We start from the raw sequence: 17,292 nt of genomic DNA on the forward strand, positions 1-17,292 counted from the left end.
GATACCCGGGAGTGAGTTACAGGCTGGAATCTAATCGAGGGGTCCAGTGGGTGTTTGTAGATCGAATAGCAGATACCCGGGAGTGAGTTACAGGCTGGAATCTAATCGAGGGGTTCGGGGGGTTTATATATAGAATAACCGATACCCGGGAGTGAGTTACAGGCTGGAATCTAATCGAGGGGTTCGGGGGTGTTTATATGTAGAATAACGGATATCCGGGAGTGAGTTACAGGCTGGAATCTAATCGAGGGGTTCGGGGGGTTTATATATAGAATAACGGATACCCAGGAGTGAGTTAAAGGCTGGAATCTAATCGAGGGGTTCGGGGGGTTTATATATAGAATAACAGATACCTGGGAGTGAGTTACAGGCTGGAATCTAATCGAGGGGTTCGGGGGGTTTATATATAGAATAACAGATACCCGGGAGTGAGTTACAGGCTGGAATGTAAACGGGGGGTTCGGGGGGTTTATATATAGAATAACAGATACCCGGGAGTGAGTTACAGGCTGGAATCTAATCGGGGGGTTCGGGGGGGCTTATATATAGAATAAAGGATACCTGGGAGTGAGTTACAGGCTGGAATCTAATCGAGGGGTTCGGGGGGTTTATATATAGAATAATAGATACCCGGGAGTGAGTTACAGGCTGGAATCTGATCGAGGGGTTCAGGGGGTTTATATATAGAACAACAGATACCCGGGAGTGAGTTACTGGCTGGAATCTAATCGAGGGGTTCGGAGGGTTTATACATAGAATAACAGATACCCGGGAGTGAGTTACAGGCTGGAATCTAATCGAGGGGTTCGGAGGGTTTATACATAGAATAACAGATACCCGGGAGTGAGTTACAGGCTGGAATCTAATCGAGGGGTTCGGGGGGTTTATATATAGAATAACAGATGCCGGGGAGTGAGTTACAGGCTGGGATCTAATCGAGGGGCTCGTGGGGTTTATATATAGAATAACAGATACCCGGGAGTGAGTTACAGGCTGGAATCTAATTGAGGGGTTCGGTGGGGTTCTATATAGAATAACAGATACCCGGGAGTGAGATACAGGCTGGAATCTAATCGAGAGGTTTGGGGGGGTTATATATAGAATAACAGATACCCGGGAGTGAGTTACAGGCTGGAATCTAATCGAGGGGTTCGGGGGGGTTATATATAGAATAACAGATACCCGGGAGTGAGTTACAGGCTGGAATCTAATCGAGGGGTTCGGGGGGGGTTTATATATAGAATAACAGATACCCGGCAGTGAGTTACAGGCTGGAATCTAATCGAGGGGTTTGGGTGGGGTTTATATATAGAATAACGGATATCCGGGAGTGAGTTACAGGCTGGAATCCAATCGAGGGGTTCGGGGGGGGTTTATATATAGAATAACAGATACCCGGGAGTGAGTTACAGGCTGGGATCTAATCGAGGGGTTCGGAGGGTTTATATATAAAATAACAGATACCCGGGAGTGAGTTACAGGCTGGAATCTAATCGAGGGGTTTGGGTGGGGTTTATATATAGAATAACGGATACCCGGGAGTGAGTTACAGGCTGGGATCTAATCGAGGGGTTCGGGGGGTTTATATATAGAATAACAGATACCCGGGAGTGAGTTACAGGCTGGAATCTAATCGAGGGGTTCGGGGGGGTTATATATAGAATAACAGATACCCGGCAGTGAGTTACAGGCTGGAATCTAATCGAGGGGTTCGGGTGGGTTATATATAGAATAACAGATACCCGGGAGTGAGTTACAGGCTGGAATCTAATCGAGGGGTTCGGGGGGGTTATATATAGAATAACAGATACCCGGGAGTGAGTTACAGGCTGGAATCTAATCGAGGGGTTCGGGAGGTTTATATATAGAATAACAGATACCCGGGAGTGAGTTACAGGCTGGAATCTAATCGAGGGGTTCGGGGGGTTTATATATAGAATAACAGATACCCGGGAGTGAGTTACAGGCTGGAATCTAAACGGGGGGTTCGGGGGGTTTATATATAGAATAACAGATACCCGGGAGTGAGTTACAGGCTGGAATCTAATCGGGAGTTTCGGGGGGATTTATATATAGAATAACGGATACCTGGGAGTGAGTTACAGTCTGGAATCTAATCGAGGGGTTCGGGGGGTTTATATATAGAATAACAGATACCCGGGAGTGAGTTACAGGCTGGAATCTAATCGAGGGGTTCGGGGGGTTTATATATAGAATAACAGATACCCGGGAGTGAGTTACAGGCTGGAATCTAATCGAGGGGTTCGGGGGGTTTATATATAGAATAACGGATACCCGGGAGTGAGTTAATGGCTGGAATCTAATCGAGGGGTTCGGAGGGTTTATACATAGAATAACAGATACCCGGGAGTGAGTTACAGGCTGCAATCTAATCGAGGGGTTCGGAGGGTTTATACATAGAATAACAGATTCCCGGGAGTGAGTTACAGGCTGGAATCTAATCGAGGGGTTCGGGGGGTTTATATATAGAATAACAGATGCCGGGGAGTGAGTTACAGGCTGGGATCTAATCGAGGGGCTCGGGGTGTTTATATATAGAATAACAGATACCCGGGAGTGAGTTACAGGCTGGAATCTAATCGAGGGGTTCGGGGGGGTTATATATAGAATAACAGATACCTGGGAGTGAGTTACAGGCTGGAATCTAATCGAGGGGTTCGGGGGGATTATATATAGAATAACAGATACCCGGGAGTGAGTTACAGGCTGGAATCTAATCGAGGGGTTCGGGGGGTTTATATATAGAATAACGGATACCCGGGAGTGAGTTACAGGCTGGAATCTAATCGAGGGGTTCGGGGGGTTTATATATAGAATAACAGATACCCGGCAGTGAGTTACAGGCTGGAATCTAATCGAGGGGTTTGGGTGGGGTTTATATATAGAATAACGGATACCCGGGAGTGAGTTACAGGCTGGAATCTAATCGAGGGGTTCGGGGGGTTTATATATAGCATAACAGACACCCGGGAGTGAGTTACAGGCTGGAATCTAATCGAGGGGTTCGGGGGGTTGATATATAGAATAACGGATACCCGGGAGTGAGTTACAGGCTGGAATCTAATCGAGGGGTTCGGGGGGTTTATATATAGAATAACGGATACCCGGGAGTGAGTTACAGGCTGGAATCTAATCGAGGGGTTCGGGGGGGGTTTATATATAGAATAACAGATACCTGGGAGTGAGTTACAGGCTGGAATCCAATCGAGGGGTTCGGGGGGGGTTTATATATAGAATAAATAACAGATACCCGAGAGTGAGTTACAGGCTGGAATGTAATCGAGGGGTTCGGGGGGTTTATATATAGAATAACAGATACCCGGGAGTGAGTTACAGGCTGGAATCTAATCGAGGGGTTTGGGTGGGGTTTATATATAGAATAACAGATACCTGGGAGTGAGTTACAGGCTGGAATCTAATCGAGGGGTTCGGGGGGTTTATATATAGAATAACGGATACCCGGGAGTGAGTTACAGGCTGGGATCTAATCGAGGGGTTCGGGGGGTTTATATATAGAATAACGGATACCCGGGAGTGAGTTACAGGCTGGAATCTAATCGAGGGGTTCGGGGGGTTTATATATAGAATAACGGATACCCGGGAGTGAGTTACAGGCTGGAATCTAATCGAGGGGTTCGGAGGGTTTATACATAGAATAACAGATACCCGGGAGTGAGTTACAGGCTGGAATCTAATCGAGGGGTTCGGGGGGTTTATATATAGAATAACAGATGCCGGGGAGTGAGTTACAGGCTGGGATCTAATCGAGGGGTTCGGGGGGTTTATATATAGAATAACAGATACCCGGGAGTGAGTTACAGGCTGGAATCTAATCGAGGGGTTCGGAGGGGTTTATATATAGAATAACAGATACCTGGGAGTGAGTTACAGGCTGGTATCTAATCGAGGGGTTCGGGGGGTTTATATATAGAATAACAGATACCCGGGAGTGAGATACAGGCTGGAATCTAATCGAGGGGTTTGGGGGGGTTATATATAGAATAACAGATACCCGGGAGTGAGTTACAGGCTGGAATCTAATCGAGGGGTTCGGGGGGGTTATATATAGAATAACAGATACCCGGGAGTGAGTTACAGGCTGGAATCTAATCGAGGGGTTCGGGGGGGGTTTATATATAGAATAACAGATACCCGGCAGTGAGTTACAGGCTGGAATCTAATCGAGGGGTTTGGGTAGGGTTTATATATAGAATAACGGATACCCGGGAGTGAGTTACAGGCTGGAATCCAATCGAGGGGTTCGGGGGGGGTTTATATATAGAATAAATAACAGATACCCGGGAGTGAGTTACAGGCTGGAATGTAATCGAGGGGTTCGGGGTTTTTTTTATAGAATAACAGATACCCGGGAGTGAGTTACAGGCTGGGATCTAATCGAGGGGTTCGGAGGGTTTATATATAAAATAACAGATACCCGGGAGTGAGTTACAGGCTGGAATCTAATCGTGGGGTTTATATATAGAATAACGGATACCCGGGAGTGAGTTACAGGCTGGGATCTAATCGAGGGGTTCGGGGGGTTTATATATAGAATAACGGATACCCGGGAGTGAGTTAATGGCTGGAATCTAATCGAGGGGTTCGGAGGGTTTATACATAGAATAACAGATACCCGGGAGTGAGTTACAGGCTGCAATCTAATCGAGGGGTTCGGAGGGTTTATACATAGAATAACAGATTCCCGGGAGTGAGTTACAGGCTGGAATCTAATCGAGGGGTTCGGGGGGTTTATATATAGAATAACAGATGCCGGGGAGTGAGTTACAGGCTGGGATCTAATCGAGGGGCTCGGGGTGTTTATATATAGAATAACAGATACCCGGGAGTGAGTTACAGGCTGGAATCTAATCGAGGGGTTCTGGGGGGTTATATATAGAATAACAGATACCCGGGAGTGAGATACAGGCTGGAATCTAATCGAGGGGTTTGGGGGGGTTATATATAGAATAACAGATACCCGGGAGTGAGTTACAGGCTGGAATCTAATCGAGGGGTTCGGGGGGGTTATATATAGAATAACAGATACCTGGGAGTGAGTTACAGGCTGGAATCTAATCGAGGGGTTCGGGGGGATTATATATAGAATAACAGATACCCGGGAGTGAGTTACAGGCTGGAATCTAATCGAGGGGTTCGGGGGGTTTATATATAGAATAACGGATACCCGGGAGTGAGTTACAGGCTGGAATCTAATCGAGGGGTTCGGGGGGTTTATATATAGAATAACAGATACCCGGCAGTGAGTTACAGGCTGGAATCTAATCGAGGGGTTTGGGTGGGGTTTATATATAGAATAACGGATACCCGGGAGTGAGTTACAGGCTGGAATCTAATCGAGGGGTTCGGGGGGTTTATATATAGCATAACAGACACCCGGGAGTGAGTTACAGGCTGATATCTAATCGAGGGGTTCGGGGGGTTTATATATAGAATAACAGATACCCGGGAGTGAGTTACAGGCTGGAATCTAATCGAGGGGTTCGGGGGGTTTATATATAGAATAACAGATACCCGGGAGTGAGTTACAGGCTGGAATCTAATCGAGGGGTTCGGGGGGTTTATATATAGAATAACAGATACCCGGGAGTGAGTTACAGGCTGGAATCTAATCGAGGGGTTCGGGGGGTTGATATATAGAATAACGGATACCCGGGAGTGAGTTACAGGCTGGAATCTAATCGAGGGGTTCGGGGGGTTTATATATAGAATAACGGATACCCGGGAGTGAGTTACAGGCTGGAATCTAATCGAGGGGTTCGGGGGGGGTTTATATATAGAATAACAGATACCTGGGAGTGAGTTACAGGCTGGAATCCAATCGAGGGGTTCGGGGGGGGTTTATATATAGAATAAATAACAGATACCCGAGAGTGAGTTACAGGCTGGAATGTAATCGAGGGGTTCGGGGGGTTTATATATAGAATAACAGATACCCGGGAGTGAGTTCCAGGCTGGAATCTAATCGAGGGGTTTGGGTGGGGTTTATATATAGAATAACAGATACCTGGGAGTGAGTTACAGGCTGGAATCTAATCGAGGGGTTCGGGGGGTTTATATATAGAATAACGGATACCCGGGAGTGAGTTACAGGCTGGGATCTAATCGAGGGGTTCGGGGGGTTTATATATAGAATAACGGATACCCGGGAGTGAGTTACAGGCTGGAATCTAATCGAGGGGTTCGGGGGGTTTATATATAGAATAACGGATACCCGGGAGTGAGTTACAGGCTGGAATCTAATCGAGGGGTTCGGAGGGTTTATACATAGAATAACAGATACCCGGGAGTGAGTTACAGGCTGGAATCTAATCGAGGGGTTCGGGGGGTTTATATATAGAATAACAGATGCCGGGGAGTGAGTTACAGGCTGGGATCTAATCGAGGGGTTCGGGGGGTTTATATATAGAATAACAGATACCCGGGAGTGAGTTACAGGCTGGAATCTAATCGAGGGGTTCGGGGGGGTTATATATAGAATAACAGATACCCGGGAGTGAGTTACAGGCTGGTATCTAATCGAGGGGTTCGGGGGGTTTATATATAGAATAACAGATACCCGGGAGTGAGATACAGGCTGGAATCTAATCGAGGGGTTTGGGGGGGTTATATATAGAATAACAGATACCCGGGAGTGAGTTACAGGCTGGAATCTAATCGAGGGGTTCGGGGGGGTTATATATAGAATAACAGATACCCGGGAGTGAGTTACAGGCTGGAATCTAATCGAGGGGTTCGGGGGGGGTTTATATATAGAATAACAGATACCCGGCAGTGAGTTACAGGCTGGAATCTAATCGAGGGGTTTGGGTAGGGTTTATATATAGAATAACGGATACCCGGGAGTGAGTTACAGGCTGGAATCCAATCGAGGGGTTCGGGGGGGGTTTATATATAGAATAAATAACAGATACCCGGGAGTGAGTTACAGGCTGGAATGTAATCGAGGGGTTCGGGGTTTTTTTTATAGAATAACAGATACCCGGGAGTGAGTTACAGGCTGGGATCTAATCGAGGGGTTCGGAGGGTTTATATATAAAATAACAGATACCCGGGAGTGAGTTACAGGCTGGAATCTAATCGTGGGGTTTATATATAGAATAACGGATACCCGGGAGTGAGTTACAGGCTGGGATCTAATCGAGGGGTTCGGGGGGTTTATATATAGAATAACAGATACCCGGGAGTGAGTTACAGGCTGGAATCTAATCGAGGGGTTCGGGGGGGTTATATATAGAATAACAGATACCCGGCAGTGAGTTACAGGCTGGAATCTAATCGAGGGGTTCCCTTGGGTTATATATAGAATAACAGATACCCGGGAGTGAGTTACAGGCTGGAATCTAATCGAGGGGTTCGGGGGGGTTATATATAGAATAACAGATACCCGGGAGTGAGTTACAGGCTGGAATCTAATCGAGGGGTTCGGCAGGTTTATATATAGAATAACAGATACCCGGGAGTGAGTTACAGGCTGGAATCTAATCGAGGGGTTCGGGGGGTTTATATATAGAATAACAGATACCCGGGAGTGAGTTACAGGCTGGAATCTAAACGGGGGGTTCGGGGGGTTTATCTATAGAATAACAGATACCCGGGAGTGAGTTACAGGCTGGAATCTAATCGGGGGGTTCGGGGGGGCTTATATATAGAATAACGGATACCTGGGAGTGAGTTACAGGCTGGAATCTAATCGAGGGGTTCGGGGGGTTTATATATAGAATAACAGATACCCGGGAGTGAGTTACAGGCTGGAATCTAATCGAGGGGTTCAGGGGGTTTATATATAGAATAACAGATACCCGGGAGTGAGTTACAGGCTGGAATCTAATCGAGGGGTTCGGGGGGTTTATATATAGAATAACAGATGCCGGGGAGTGAGTTACAGGCTGGGATCTAATCGAGGGGCTCGGGGGGGTTTATATATAGAATAACAGATACCCGGGAGTGAGTTACAGGCTGGAATCTAATCGAGGGGTCCGGGGGGTTATATATAGAATAACAGATACCCGGGAGTGAGATACAGGCTGGAATCTAATCGAGGGGTTTGGGGGGGTTATATATAGAATAACAGATACCCGGGAGTGAGTTACAGGCTGGAATCTAATCGAGGGGTTCGGGGGGGTTATATATAGAATAACAGATACCTGGGAGTGAGTTACAGGCTGGAATCTAATCGAGGGGTTCGGGGGGGTTTATATATAGAATAACAGATACCCGGGAGTGAGTTACAGGCTGGAATCTAATCGAGGGGTTCGGGGGGTTTATATATAGAATAACGGATACCCGGGAGTGAGTTACAGGCTGGAATCTAATCGAGGGGTTCGGGGGGTTTATATATAGAATAACAGATACCCGGCAGTGAGTTACAGGCTGGAATCTAATCGAGGGGTTTGGGTGGGGTTTTTATATAGAATAACGGATACCCGGGAGTGAGTTACAGGCTGGAATGTAATCGAGGGGTTCGGGGGGTTTATATATAGAATAACAGATACCCGGGAGTGAGTTACAGGCTGGGATCTAATCGAGGGGTTCGGAGGGTTTATATATAAAATAACAGATACCCGGGATTGAGTTACAGGCTGGAATCTAATCGAGGGGTTTGGGTGGGGTTTATATATAGAATAACGGATACCCGGGAGTGAGTTACAGGCTGGAATCTAATCGAGGGGTTCGGGGGGTTTATATATAGAATAACGGATACCCGGGAGTGAGTTACAGGCTGGAATCTAATCGAGGGGTTCGGGGGGTTTATATATAGAATAACGGATACCCGGGAGTGAGTTACAGGCTGGAATCTAATCGAGGGGTTCGGTGGGGGTTTATATATAGAATAACAGATACCTGGGAGTGAGTTACAGGCTGGAATCCAATCGAGGGGTTCGGGGGGGGTTTATATATAGAATAAATAACAGATACCCGGGAGTGAGTTACAGGCTGGAATGTAATCGAGCGGTTCGGGGGGTTTATATATAGAATAACAGATACCCGGGAGTGAGTTACAGGCTGGAATCTAATCGAGGGGTTTGGGTGGGGTTTATATATAGAATAACAGATACCTGGGAGTGAGTTACAGGCTGGAATCTAATCGAGGGGTTCGGGGGGTTTATATATAGAATAACGGATACCCGGGAGTGAGTTACAGGCTGGGATCTAATCGAGGGGTTCGGGGGGTTTATATATAGAATAACGGATACCCGGGAGTGAGTTACAGGCTGGAATCTAATCGAGGGGTTCGGGGGGTTTATATATAGAATAACGGATACCCGGGAGTGAGTTACAGGCTGGAATCTAATCGAGGGGTTCGGAGGGTTTATACATAGAATAACAGATACCCGGGAGTGAGTTACAGGCTGGAATCTAATCGAGGGGTTCGGGGGGTTTATATATAGAATAACAGATGCCGGGGAGTGAGTTACAGGCTGGGATCTAATCGAGGGGTTCGGGGGGTTTATATATAGAATAACAGATACCCGGGAGTGAGTTACAGGCTGGAATCTAATCGAGGGGTTCGGGGGGGTTATATATAGAATAACAGATACCCGGGAGTGAGTTACAGGCTGGTATCTAATCGAGGCGTTCGGGGGGTTTATATATAGAATAACAGATACCCGGGAGTGAGATACAGGCTGGAATCTAATCGAGGGGTTTGGGGGGGTTATATATAGAATAACAGATACCCGGGAGTGAGTTACAGGCTGGAATCTAATCGAGGGGTTCGGGGGGGTTATATATAGAATAACAGATACCCGGGAGTGAGTTACAGGCTGGAATCTAATCGAGGGGTTCGGGGGGGGTTTATATATAGAATAACAGATACCCGGCAGTGAGTTACAGGCTGGAATCTAATCGAGGGGTTTGGGTAGGGTTTATATATAGAATAACGGATACCCGGGAGTGAGTTACAGGCTGGAATCCAATCGAGGGGTTCGGGGGGGGTTTATATATAGAATAAATAACAGATACCCGGGAGTGAGTTACAGGCTGGAATGTAATCGAGGGGTTCGGGGTTTTTTTTATAGAATAACAGATACCCGGGAGTGAGTTACAGGCTGGGATCTAATCGAGGGGTTCGGAGGGTTTATATATAAAATAACAGATACCCGGGAGTGAGTTACAGGCTGGAATCTAATCGTGGGGTTTATATATAGAATAACGGATACCCGGGAGTGAGTTACAGGCTGGGATCTAATCGAGGGGTTCGGGGGGTTTATATATAGAATAACAGATACCCGGCAGTGAGTTACAGGCTGGAATCTAATCGAGGGGTTCCCTTGGGTTATATATAGAATAACAGATACCCGGGAGTGAGTTACAGGCTGGAATCTAATCGAGGGGTTCGGGGGGGTTATATATAGAATAACAGATACCCGGGAGTGAGTTACAGGCTGGAATCTAATCGAGGGGTTCGGCAGGTTTATATATAGAATAACAGATACCCGGGAGTGAGTTACAGGCTGGAATCTAATCGAGGGGTTCGGGGGGTTTATATATAGAATAACAGATACCCGGGAGTGAGTTACAGGCTGGAATCTAAACGGGGGGTTCGGGGGGTTTATCTATAGAATAACAGATACCCGGGAGTGAGTTACAGGCTGGAATCTAATCGGGGGGTTCGGGGGGGCTTATATATAGAATAACGGATACCTGGGAGTGAGTTACAGGCTGGAATCTAATCGAGGGGTTCGGGGGGTTTATATATAGAATAACAGATACCCGGGAGTGAGTTACAGGCTGGAATCTAATCGAGGGGTTCAGGGGGTTTATATATAGAATAACAGATACCCGGGAGTGAGTTACAGGCTGGAATCTAATCGAGGGGTTCGGGGGGTTTATATATAGAATAACAGATGCCGGGGAGTGAGTTACAGGCTGGGATCTAATCGAGGGGCTCGGGGGGGTTTATATATAGAATAACAGATACCCGGGAGTGAGTTACAGGCTGGAATCTAATCGAGGGGTTCGGGGGGGTTATATATAGAATAACAGATACCCGGGAGTGAGATACAGGCTGGAATCTAATCGAGGGGTTTGGGGGGATTATATATAGAATAACAGATACCCGGGAGTGAGTTACAGGCTGGAATCTAATCGAGGGGTTCGGGGGGGTTTATATATAGAATAACAGATACCCGGGAGTGAGTTACAGGCTGGAATCTAATCGAGGGGTTCGGGGGGTTTATATATAGAATAACGGATACCCGGGAGTGAGTTACAGGCTGGAATCTAATCGAGGGGTTCGGGGGGTTTATATATAGAATAACAGATACCCGGCAGTGAGTTACAGGCTGGAATCTAATCGAGGGGTTTGGGTGGGGTTTATATATAGAATAACGGATACCCGGGAGTGAGTTACAGGCTGGAATCCAATCGAGGGGTTGGGGGGGTTTTATATATAGAATAAATAACAGATACCCGGGAGTGAGTTACAGGCTGGAATGTAATCGAGGGGTTCGGGGGGTTTATATATAGAATAACAGATACCCGGGAGTGAGTTACAGGCTGGGATCTAATCGAGGGGTTCGGAGGGTTTATATATAAAATAACAGATACCCGGGAGTGAGTTACAGGCTGGAATCTAATCGAGGGGTTTGGGTGGGGTTTATATATAGAATAACAGATACCCGGGAGTGAGTTACAGGCTGGAATCTAATCGAGGGGTTTGGGTGGGGTTTATATATAGAATAACGGATACCCGGGAGTGAGTTACAGGCTGGAATCTAATCGAGGGGTTCGGAGGGTTTATACATAGAACAACAGATACCCGGGAGTGAGTTACAGGCTGGAATCTAATCGAGGGGTTCTGGGGGTTTATATATAGAATAACAGATACCGGGGAGTGAGTTACAGGCTGGGATCTAATCGAGGGGTTCGGGGGTGTTATATATAGAATAACAGATACCCGGGAGTGAGATACAGGCTGGAATCTAATCGAGGGGTTCAGGGGGCTTATATATAGAATAACAGATACCCGGGAGTGAGTTACAGGCTGGAATCTAATCGAGGGGTTCGGGGGGTTTATATATAGAATAACGGATACCCGGCAGTGAGTTACAGGCTGGAATATAATCGAGGGGTTCGGGGAGTTTATATATAGAATAACAGATACCCAGGAGTGAGTTACAGGCAGGAATCTAATCGAGGGGTTCAGGGGGTTTATATATAGAATAACGGATACCCGGGAGTGAGTTACAGGCTGGAATCTAATCGAGGGGTTCGGGGGGTTTATATATAGAATAACGGATATCCGGGAGTGAGTTACAGGCTTGAATCTAATCGAGGGGTTCGGGTGGGTTTTATATAGAATAACGGATACCCGGGAGTGAGTTACAGGCTGGAATCTAATCGAGGGGTTCGGGGAGTTTATATATAGAATAACAGATACCCGGGAGTGAGTTACAGGCTGGAATCTAATCGAGGGGTTCGGGGGGGTTATATATAGAATAACAGATACCCGGCAGTGAGTTACAGGCTGGAATCTAATCGAGGGGTTCGGGAGGTTTATATATAGAATAACAGATACCCGGGAGTGAGTTACAGGCTGGAATCTAATCGGGGGGTTCGGGGGGGTTTATATATAGAATAACGGATACTCGGGAGTGAGTTACAGGCTGGAATCTAATCGAGGGGTTCGGGGGGTTTATATATAGAATAACAGATACCCGGGAGTGAGTTACAGGCTGGAATCTAATCGAGGGGTTCAGGGGTTTTATATATAGAATAACGGATACCCGGGAGTGAGTTACAGGCTGGAATATAATCGAGGGGTTCGGGGAGTTTATATATAGAATAACAGATACCCAGGAGTGAGTTACAGGCTGGAATCTAATCGAGGGGTTCAGGGGGTTTATATATAGAATAACGGATACCCGGGAGTGAGTTACAGGCTGGAATCTAATCGAGGGGTCCAGTGGGTGTTTGTAGATCGAATAGCAGATACCCGGGAGTGAGTTACAGGCTGGAATCTAATCGAGGGGTTCGGGGGGTTTATATATAGAATAACAGATACCCGGGAGTGAGTTACAGGCTGGAATCTAATCGAGGGGTTCGGGGGCGTTTATATGTAGAATAACGGATATCCGGGAGTGAGTTACAGGCTGGAATCTAATCGAGGGGTTCGGGGGGTTTATATATAGAATAACGGATACCCAGGAGTGAGTTAAAGGCTGGAATCTAATCGAGGGGTTCGGGGGGTTTATATATAGAATAACAGATACCTGGGAGTGAGTTACAGGCTGGGATCTAATCGAGGGGTTCGGGGGGTTTATATATAGAATAACGGATACCCGGGAGTGAGTTAAAGGCTGGAATCTAATCGAGTTGCAGAATTGATGGAATGTAAGCGAATCTCACCGTGGGAAGCTGTGCTTGCGTTTATAGACAAAAGCAAAATGCTGCGGATGCTGGAAATCTGAAATAAAAACAGAAAATGCTGGAGACACTCAGCAGGTCAGGCAGCATCTGTGGAGAGAGAAACCGAGTTAACGTTTCAGGTCGATGAGCCTTGGTCAGAACTGGAAAAAGTTGGAGATGGAGCAGGTTTTTAAGTGAGTGCAGGGGCGGGGGAATGGGGGGGTGAGGGGAGCGAAGAACAAAAGGGGAAGGTCATTGATGGGGTGGAAGGCGGGAGAGATTTTGTGCCTTTCGTCCCTGTTGTCTCTTCATCTCTAACCTGGATTGTATTCGCTCAAGATTGAGGGGGTGATCTGATCGAGGTGTTTGAGGTGATTGAAGGGGTTGATCCAGAGAGAAACTATTTCCTCTGGTGGGGGGAGTCCAGAACAAGGGGGCAGAACCTTCAAATTAGAGCCAGGCCGTTCAGGGGTGATGTCAGGAAGCACTTCGTCAAACAAAGGCTGGTGGGAATCTGGGACTCTCTCCCCCAAAGAGCTGTCGAGGCTGGGGGCCAATTGGGGCTTTCAAAACTGAGATTGATAGATTGTTGTTGGATAAGGGGATCGAGGGATACGGAGCGAAGGTGGGTTGATGGAGTTGAGGTGCAGATCAGCCATGATCTGATTGAATGGTGGAACAGGCTCGAGGGGCTGAATGGCCTCCTCCTGTTCCTAATGTAACAGGCTCGAGGGGGCTGAACGGCCTCCTCCTGTTCCTAATGTAACAGGCTCGAGGGGGCTGAACGGCCTCCTCCTGTTCCTAATGTAACAGGCTCAAGGGGGCTGAATGGCCTCCTCCTGTTCCTGTGAAACACTATGACAGGTTGCTGTGTAGAATTGATTGCCTTTGTCTAGTTGCGCTGGGAGTCTGGAGTACAATTATTATAAGAACGATAGTCACTGCAGGAGATAAAACAATTTTTTACAACATCTCACACCTATCTATATTGAATGCCTTTTCAAAACCCGCCCCCTCTCTCTAACCACCTCCAGCCCAACATAATAACGAAGCCAGACTCCCATTTCTCCAGCGCCTTTCACCACCTCAGGACGTCCCAAAGCACTTCACAGACAATGAAGTACTTTTTTTGAAGTGTGGTCACTGTTGTAATGTAGGAAACGCGGCAACCAATTTGCGCACAGCAAGCTCCCACAAACAGCAATGTGATAAATGACCAGATCATCTGTTTTTAGTGATGTTGGTTGAGGGATAAATATTGGGCCCAGGACACCGGGGAGAACTCCCCCCTGCTCTTCTTCCAATAGTGGCCGTGGGATCTTTTACATCCACCTGAGAGGGCAGACGGGGGGGTCTCGGGTTTAACGTCTCATCCCGAAAGATGGCACCTCCGACCGTGCAGCGCTCCCTCAGTACTGCCCCACCCTCGGTCCCGCCCCTCCGACAGGGCGGCGCTCCCTCGGTCCCGCCCCTCCGACAGGGCGGCGCTCCCTCGGTCCCGCCCCTCCGACAGGGCGGCGCTCCCTCGGTCCCGCCCCTCCGACAGGGCGGCGCTCCCTCGGTCCCGCCCCTCCGACAGGGCGGCGCTCCCTCGGCCCCGCCCCTCCGACAGGGCGGCGCTCCCTCGGCCCCGCCCCTCCGACAGGGCGGCGCTCCCTCGGCCCCGCCCCTCCGACAGGGCGGCGCTCCCTCGGCACCGCCCCTCCGACAGGGCGGCGCTCGCTCGGCACCGCCCCTCCGACAGGGCGGCGCTCCCTCGGCACCGCCCCTCCAACAGGGCGGCGCTCCCTCGGTACCGCCCCTCCGACATTGCTGTTTGTGGGAGCTTGCTGTGCGCAAATTGACTGCCGCGTTTCCTGCATTACAACAGTGACCACACTACAAAAAAAAAGTCCTTCATTGGGCGTGAAGAGCTTTGGGATGTCCTGAGCTGGAGAAATGGGAGTCTTCCTTTACTTTTCAAAGTGCAGTCACTGGTTGTAAGGTAGGGGCTCTCGACTATTGGACTATCTGGGTGGCCGAGGGGTTAATGCGTTGTGGTGACTGGGGCCGAGAGAGAGAGAGAGAGGCTGCCAAAAACCCACGACAGGTTGCTGCCTGGTGAAGATGAGGGATTCACTCGAGCCCATGAGCGACTCGCGCTGCTCAAACTCTGGGCTGGATGAGCTGGGCTGAGCGTCTGCTGCAGCCCATCGCGAGCCCGGACCGCGCCAGAAAATAAAACCGCACAAGACGGAATGGAACGTGGATGTCAAATCACAGCCAGCCGCAGTGGCTCCATTTCGGAAAGAAAAAGATGCATTTTTGCCTCTCTATCTCTGTAACCTCCTGCAGCCCCCACAACCTCCCGAGATCTCGGCGCTCCTCCAATTCCGGCCTCTCGCGCATCTCCCCAATTTCCATCACTCCGCCATTGGCGACCGCGCCAGGGCCCCGAGCTCTGGAATTCCCTCCCTAAACCTCTCCGTCTCTCTCTCCTCCTTTAAGACGCTCCTTAAAACCGACCTCTTTGGCCAAGCTTCTGGTCGCCGGTCCCTAATATCTCCTCGTGTGGTTTGGGGTCAACTTTTCTCAGATTTACGCTCTTGTGAAACGTCTTGGGACGTTTTACTACATTAAATGCACTGGATAAATGCAAATTGTTGTTGTTATACAGCACCTCTCACCACCTCAGGACGTCCCAAATGCTTCACAGCCAAAGAAGTACTTTTTTTTTTAAAGTTTAACTTCTCCAACAGTGCGGTGCTCCTTCGGTACCGTCCCTCCGACAGTGCGGCCCTCCCTCGGTACCGTCCCTCCGACAGCGTGGCGCTCCTTCGGTACCGTCCCTCCGACAGTGCGGCCCTCCCTCGGTACCGTCCCTCCGACAGTGCGGCCCTCCCTCGGTACCGGCCCTCCGACAGTGCGGCCCTCCCTCGGTACCGTCCCTCCGACAGTGCGGCCCTCCCTCGGTACCGTCCCTCCGACAGTGCGGCCCTCCCTCAGTACCGCACCTCCGACAGTGCGGCCTTCCCTCGGTACCGCCCCTCCGACAGTGCGGCGCTCCCTCAGTACCGCCCCTCCGACAGTGCGGCGCTCCCTCAGTACAACCCCTCCCGACAGTGCGGCGCTCCCTCAGTACTGCACCTCCAACAGTGCGGCTCTCAAGTCCGCCCCTCCGACAGTGCGGCGCTCCCTCAGTACTGCCCCTCCCGACAGTGCGGCGCTCCCTCAGTACTGCCCCTCCCGACAGTGCGGCGCTCCCTCAGTACAACCCCTCCCGACAGTGCGGCGCTCCCTCAGTACTGCACCTCCAACAGTGCGGCTCTCAACTCCGCCCCTCCGACAGTGCGGTGTTCCCTCCGTACTGGCACCGGCGGAGTGTCTGGCCTGGATTACGGGGCTCGAGTCTCTGAAATGGGGGCTCGAACCCACAACCTCATGACTCCGATGCGAGAGAGTGAGGCCCAGTGAGGTACGGCTGACGGGAACCAGACACAAACTCAGAGCTTCCCTGAATCTGTTCAGCCTCTCTTGAACAGTCTCCTATTTTGCCGTATTAAAAATTAAAAACTTTTTTTCTCTTTAATATTCCTTCGCACCCTATTAATTATTCCAGGTCAGGTCCCTGGAGACGGGAAGCATCGACAGAAGGAGGTTCTTTGATGAACCTCAGGCTTCCTGCTCTCTGAGAGGATCAGGCGAGACCTCACACCGAGCGCATTCCGCGTTCCTGGGTAGCTCCCAGCGCCAGTTGTAAGAAATGAATATTTGTCACTGACACGATTTGCCAGCAATACTTTTCCCGAACACACTGCTTCTCTCCCGCCCCTCCTCCCCTTCCCAAAGTTCCCCTGGTTGTCCAGCTCGGCCCTCCGGCCGGTCGACTATTCGACTGCAGTGTGCATCCCGGCCGGGCTC

This window comes from Somniosus microcephalus, unplaced genomic scaffold (genome assembly GCF_052327205.1).
Source record: "Somniosus microcephalus isolate GS21.2 unplaced genomic scaffold, FLI_Smic_1.0 unresolved_chr7, whole genome shotgun sequence".
Classification (NCBI taxonomy): Eukaryota; Metazoa; Chordata; class Chondrichthyes; order Squaliformes; family Somniosidae; genus Somniosus; species Somniosus microcephalus.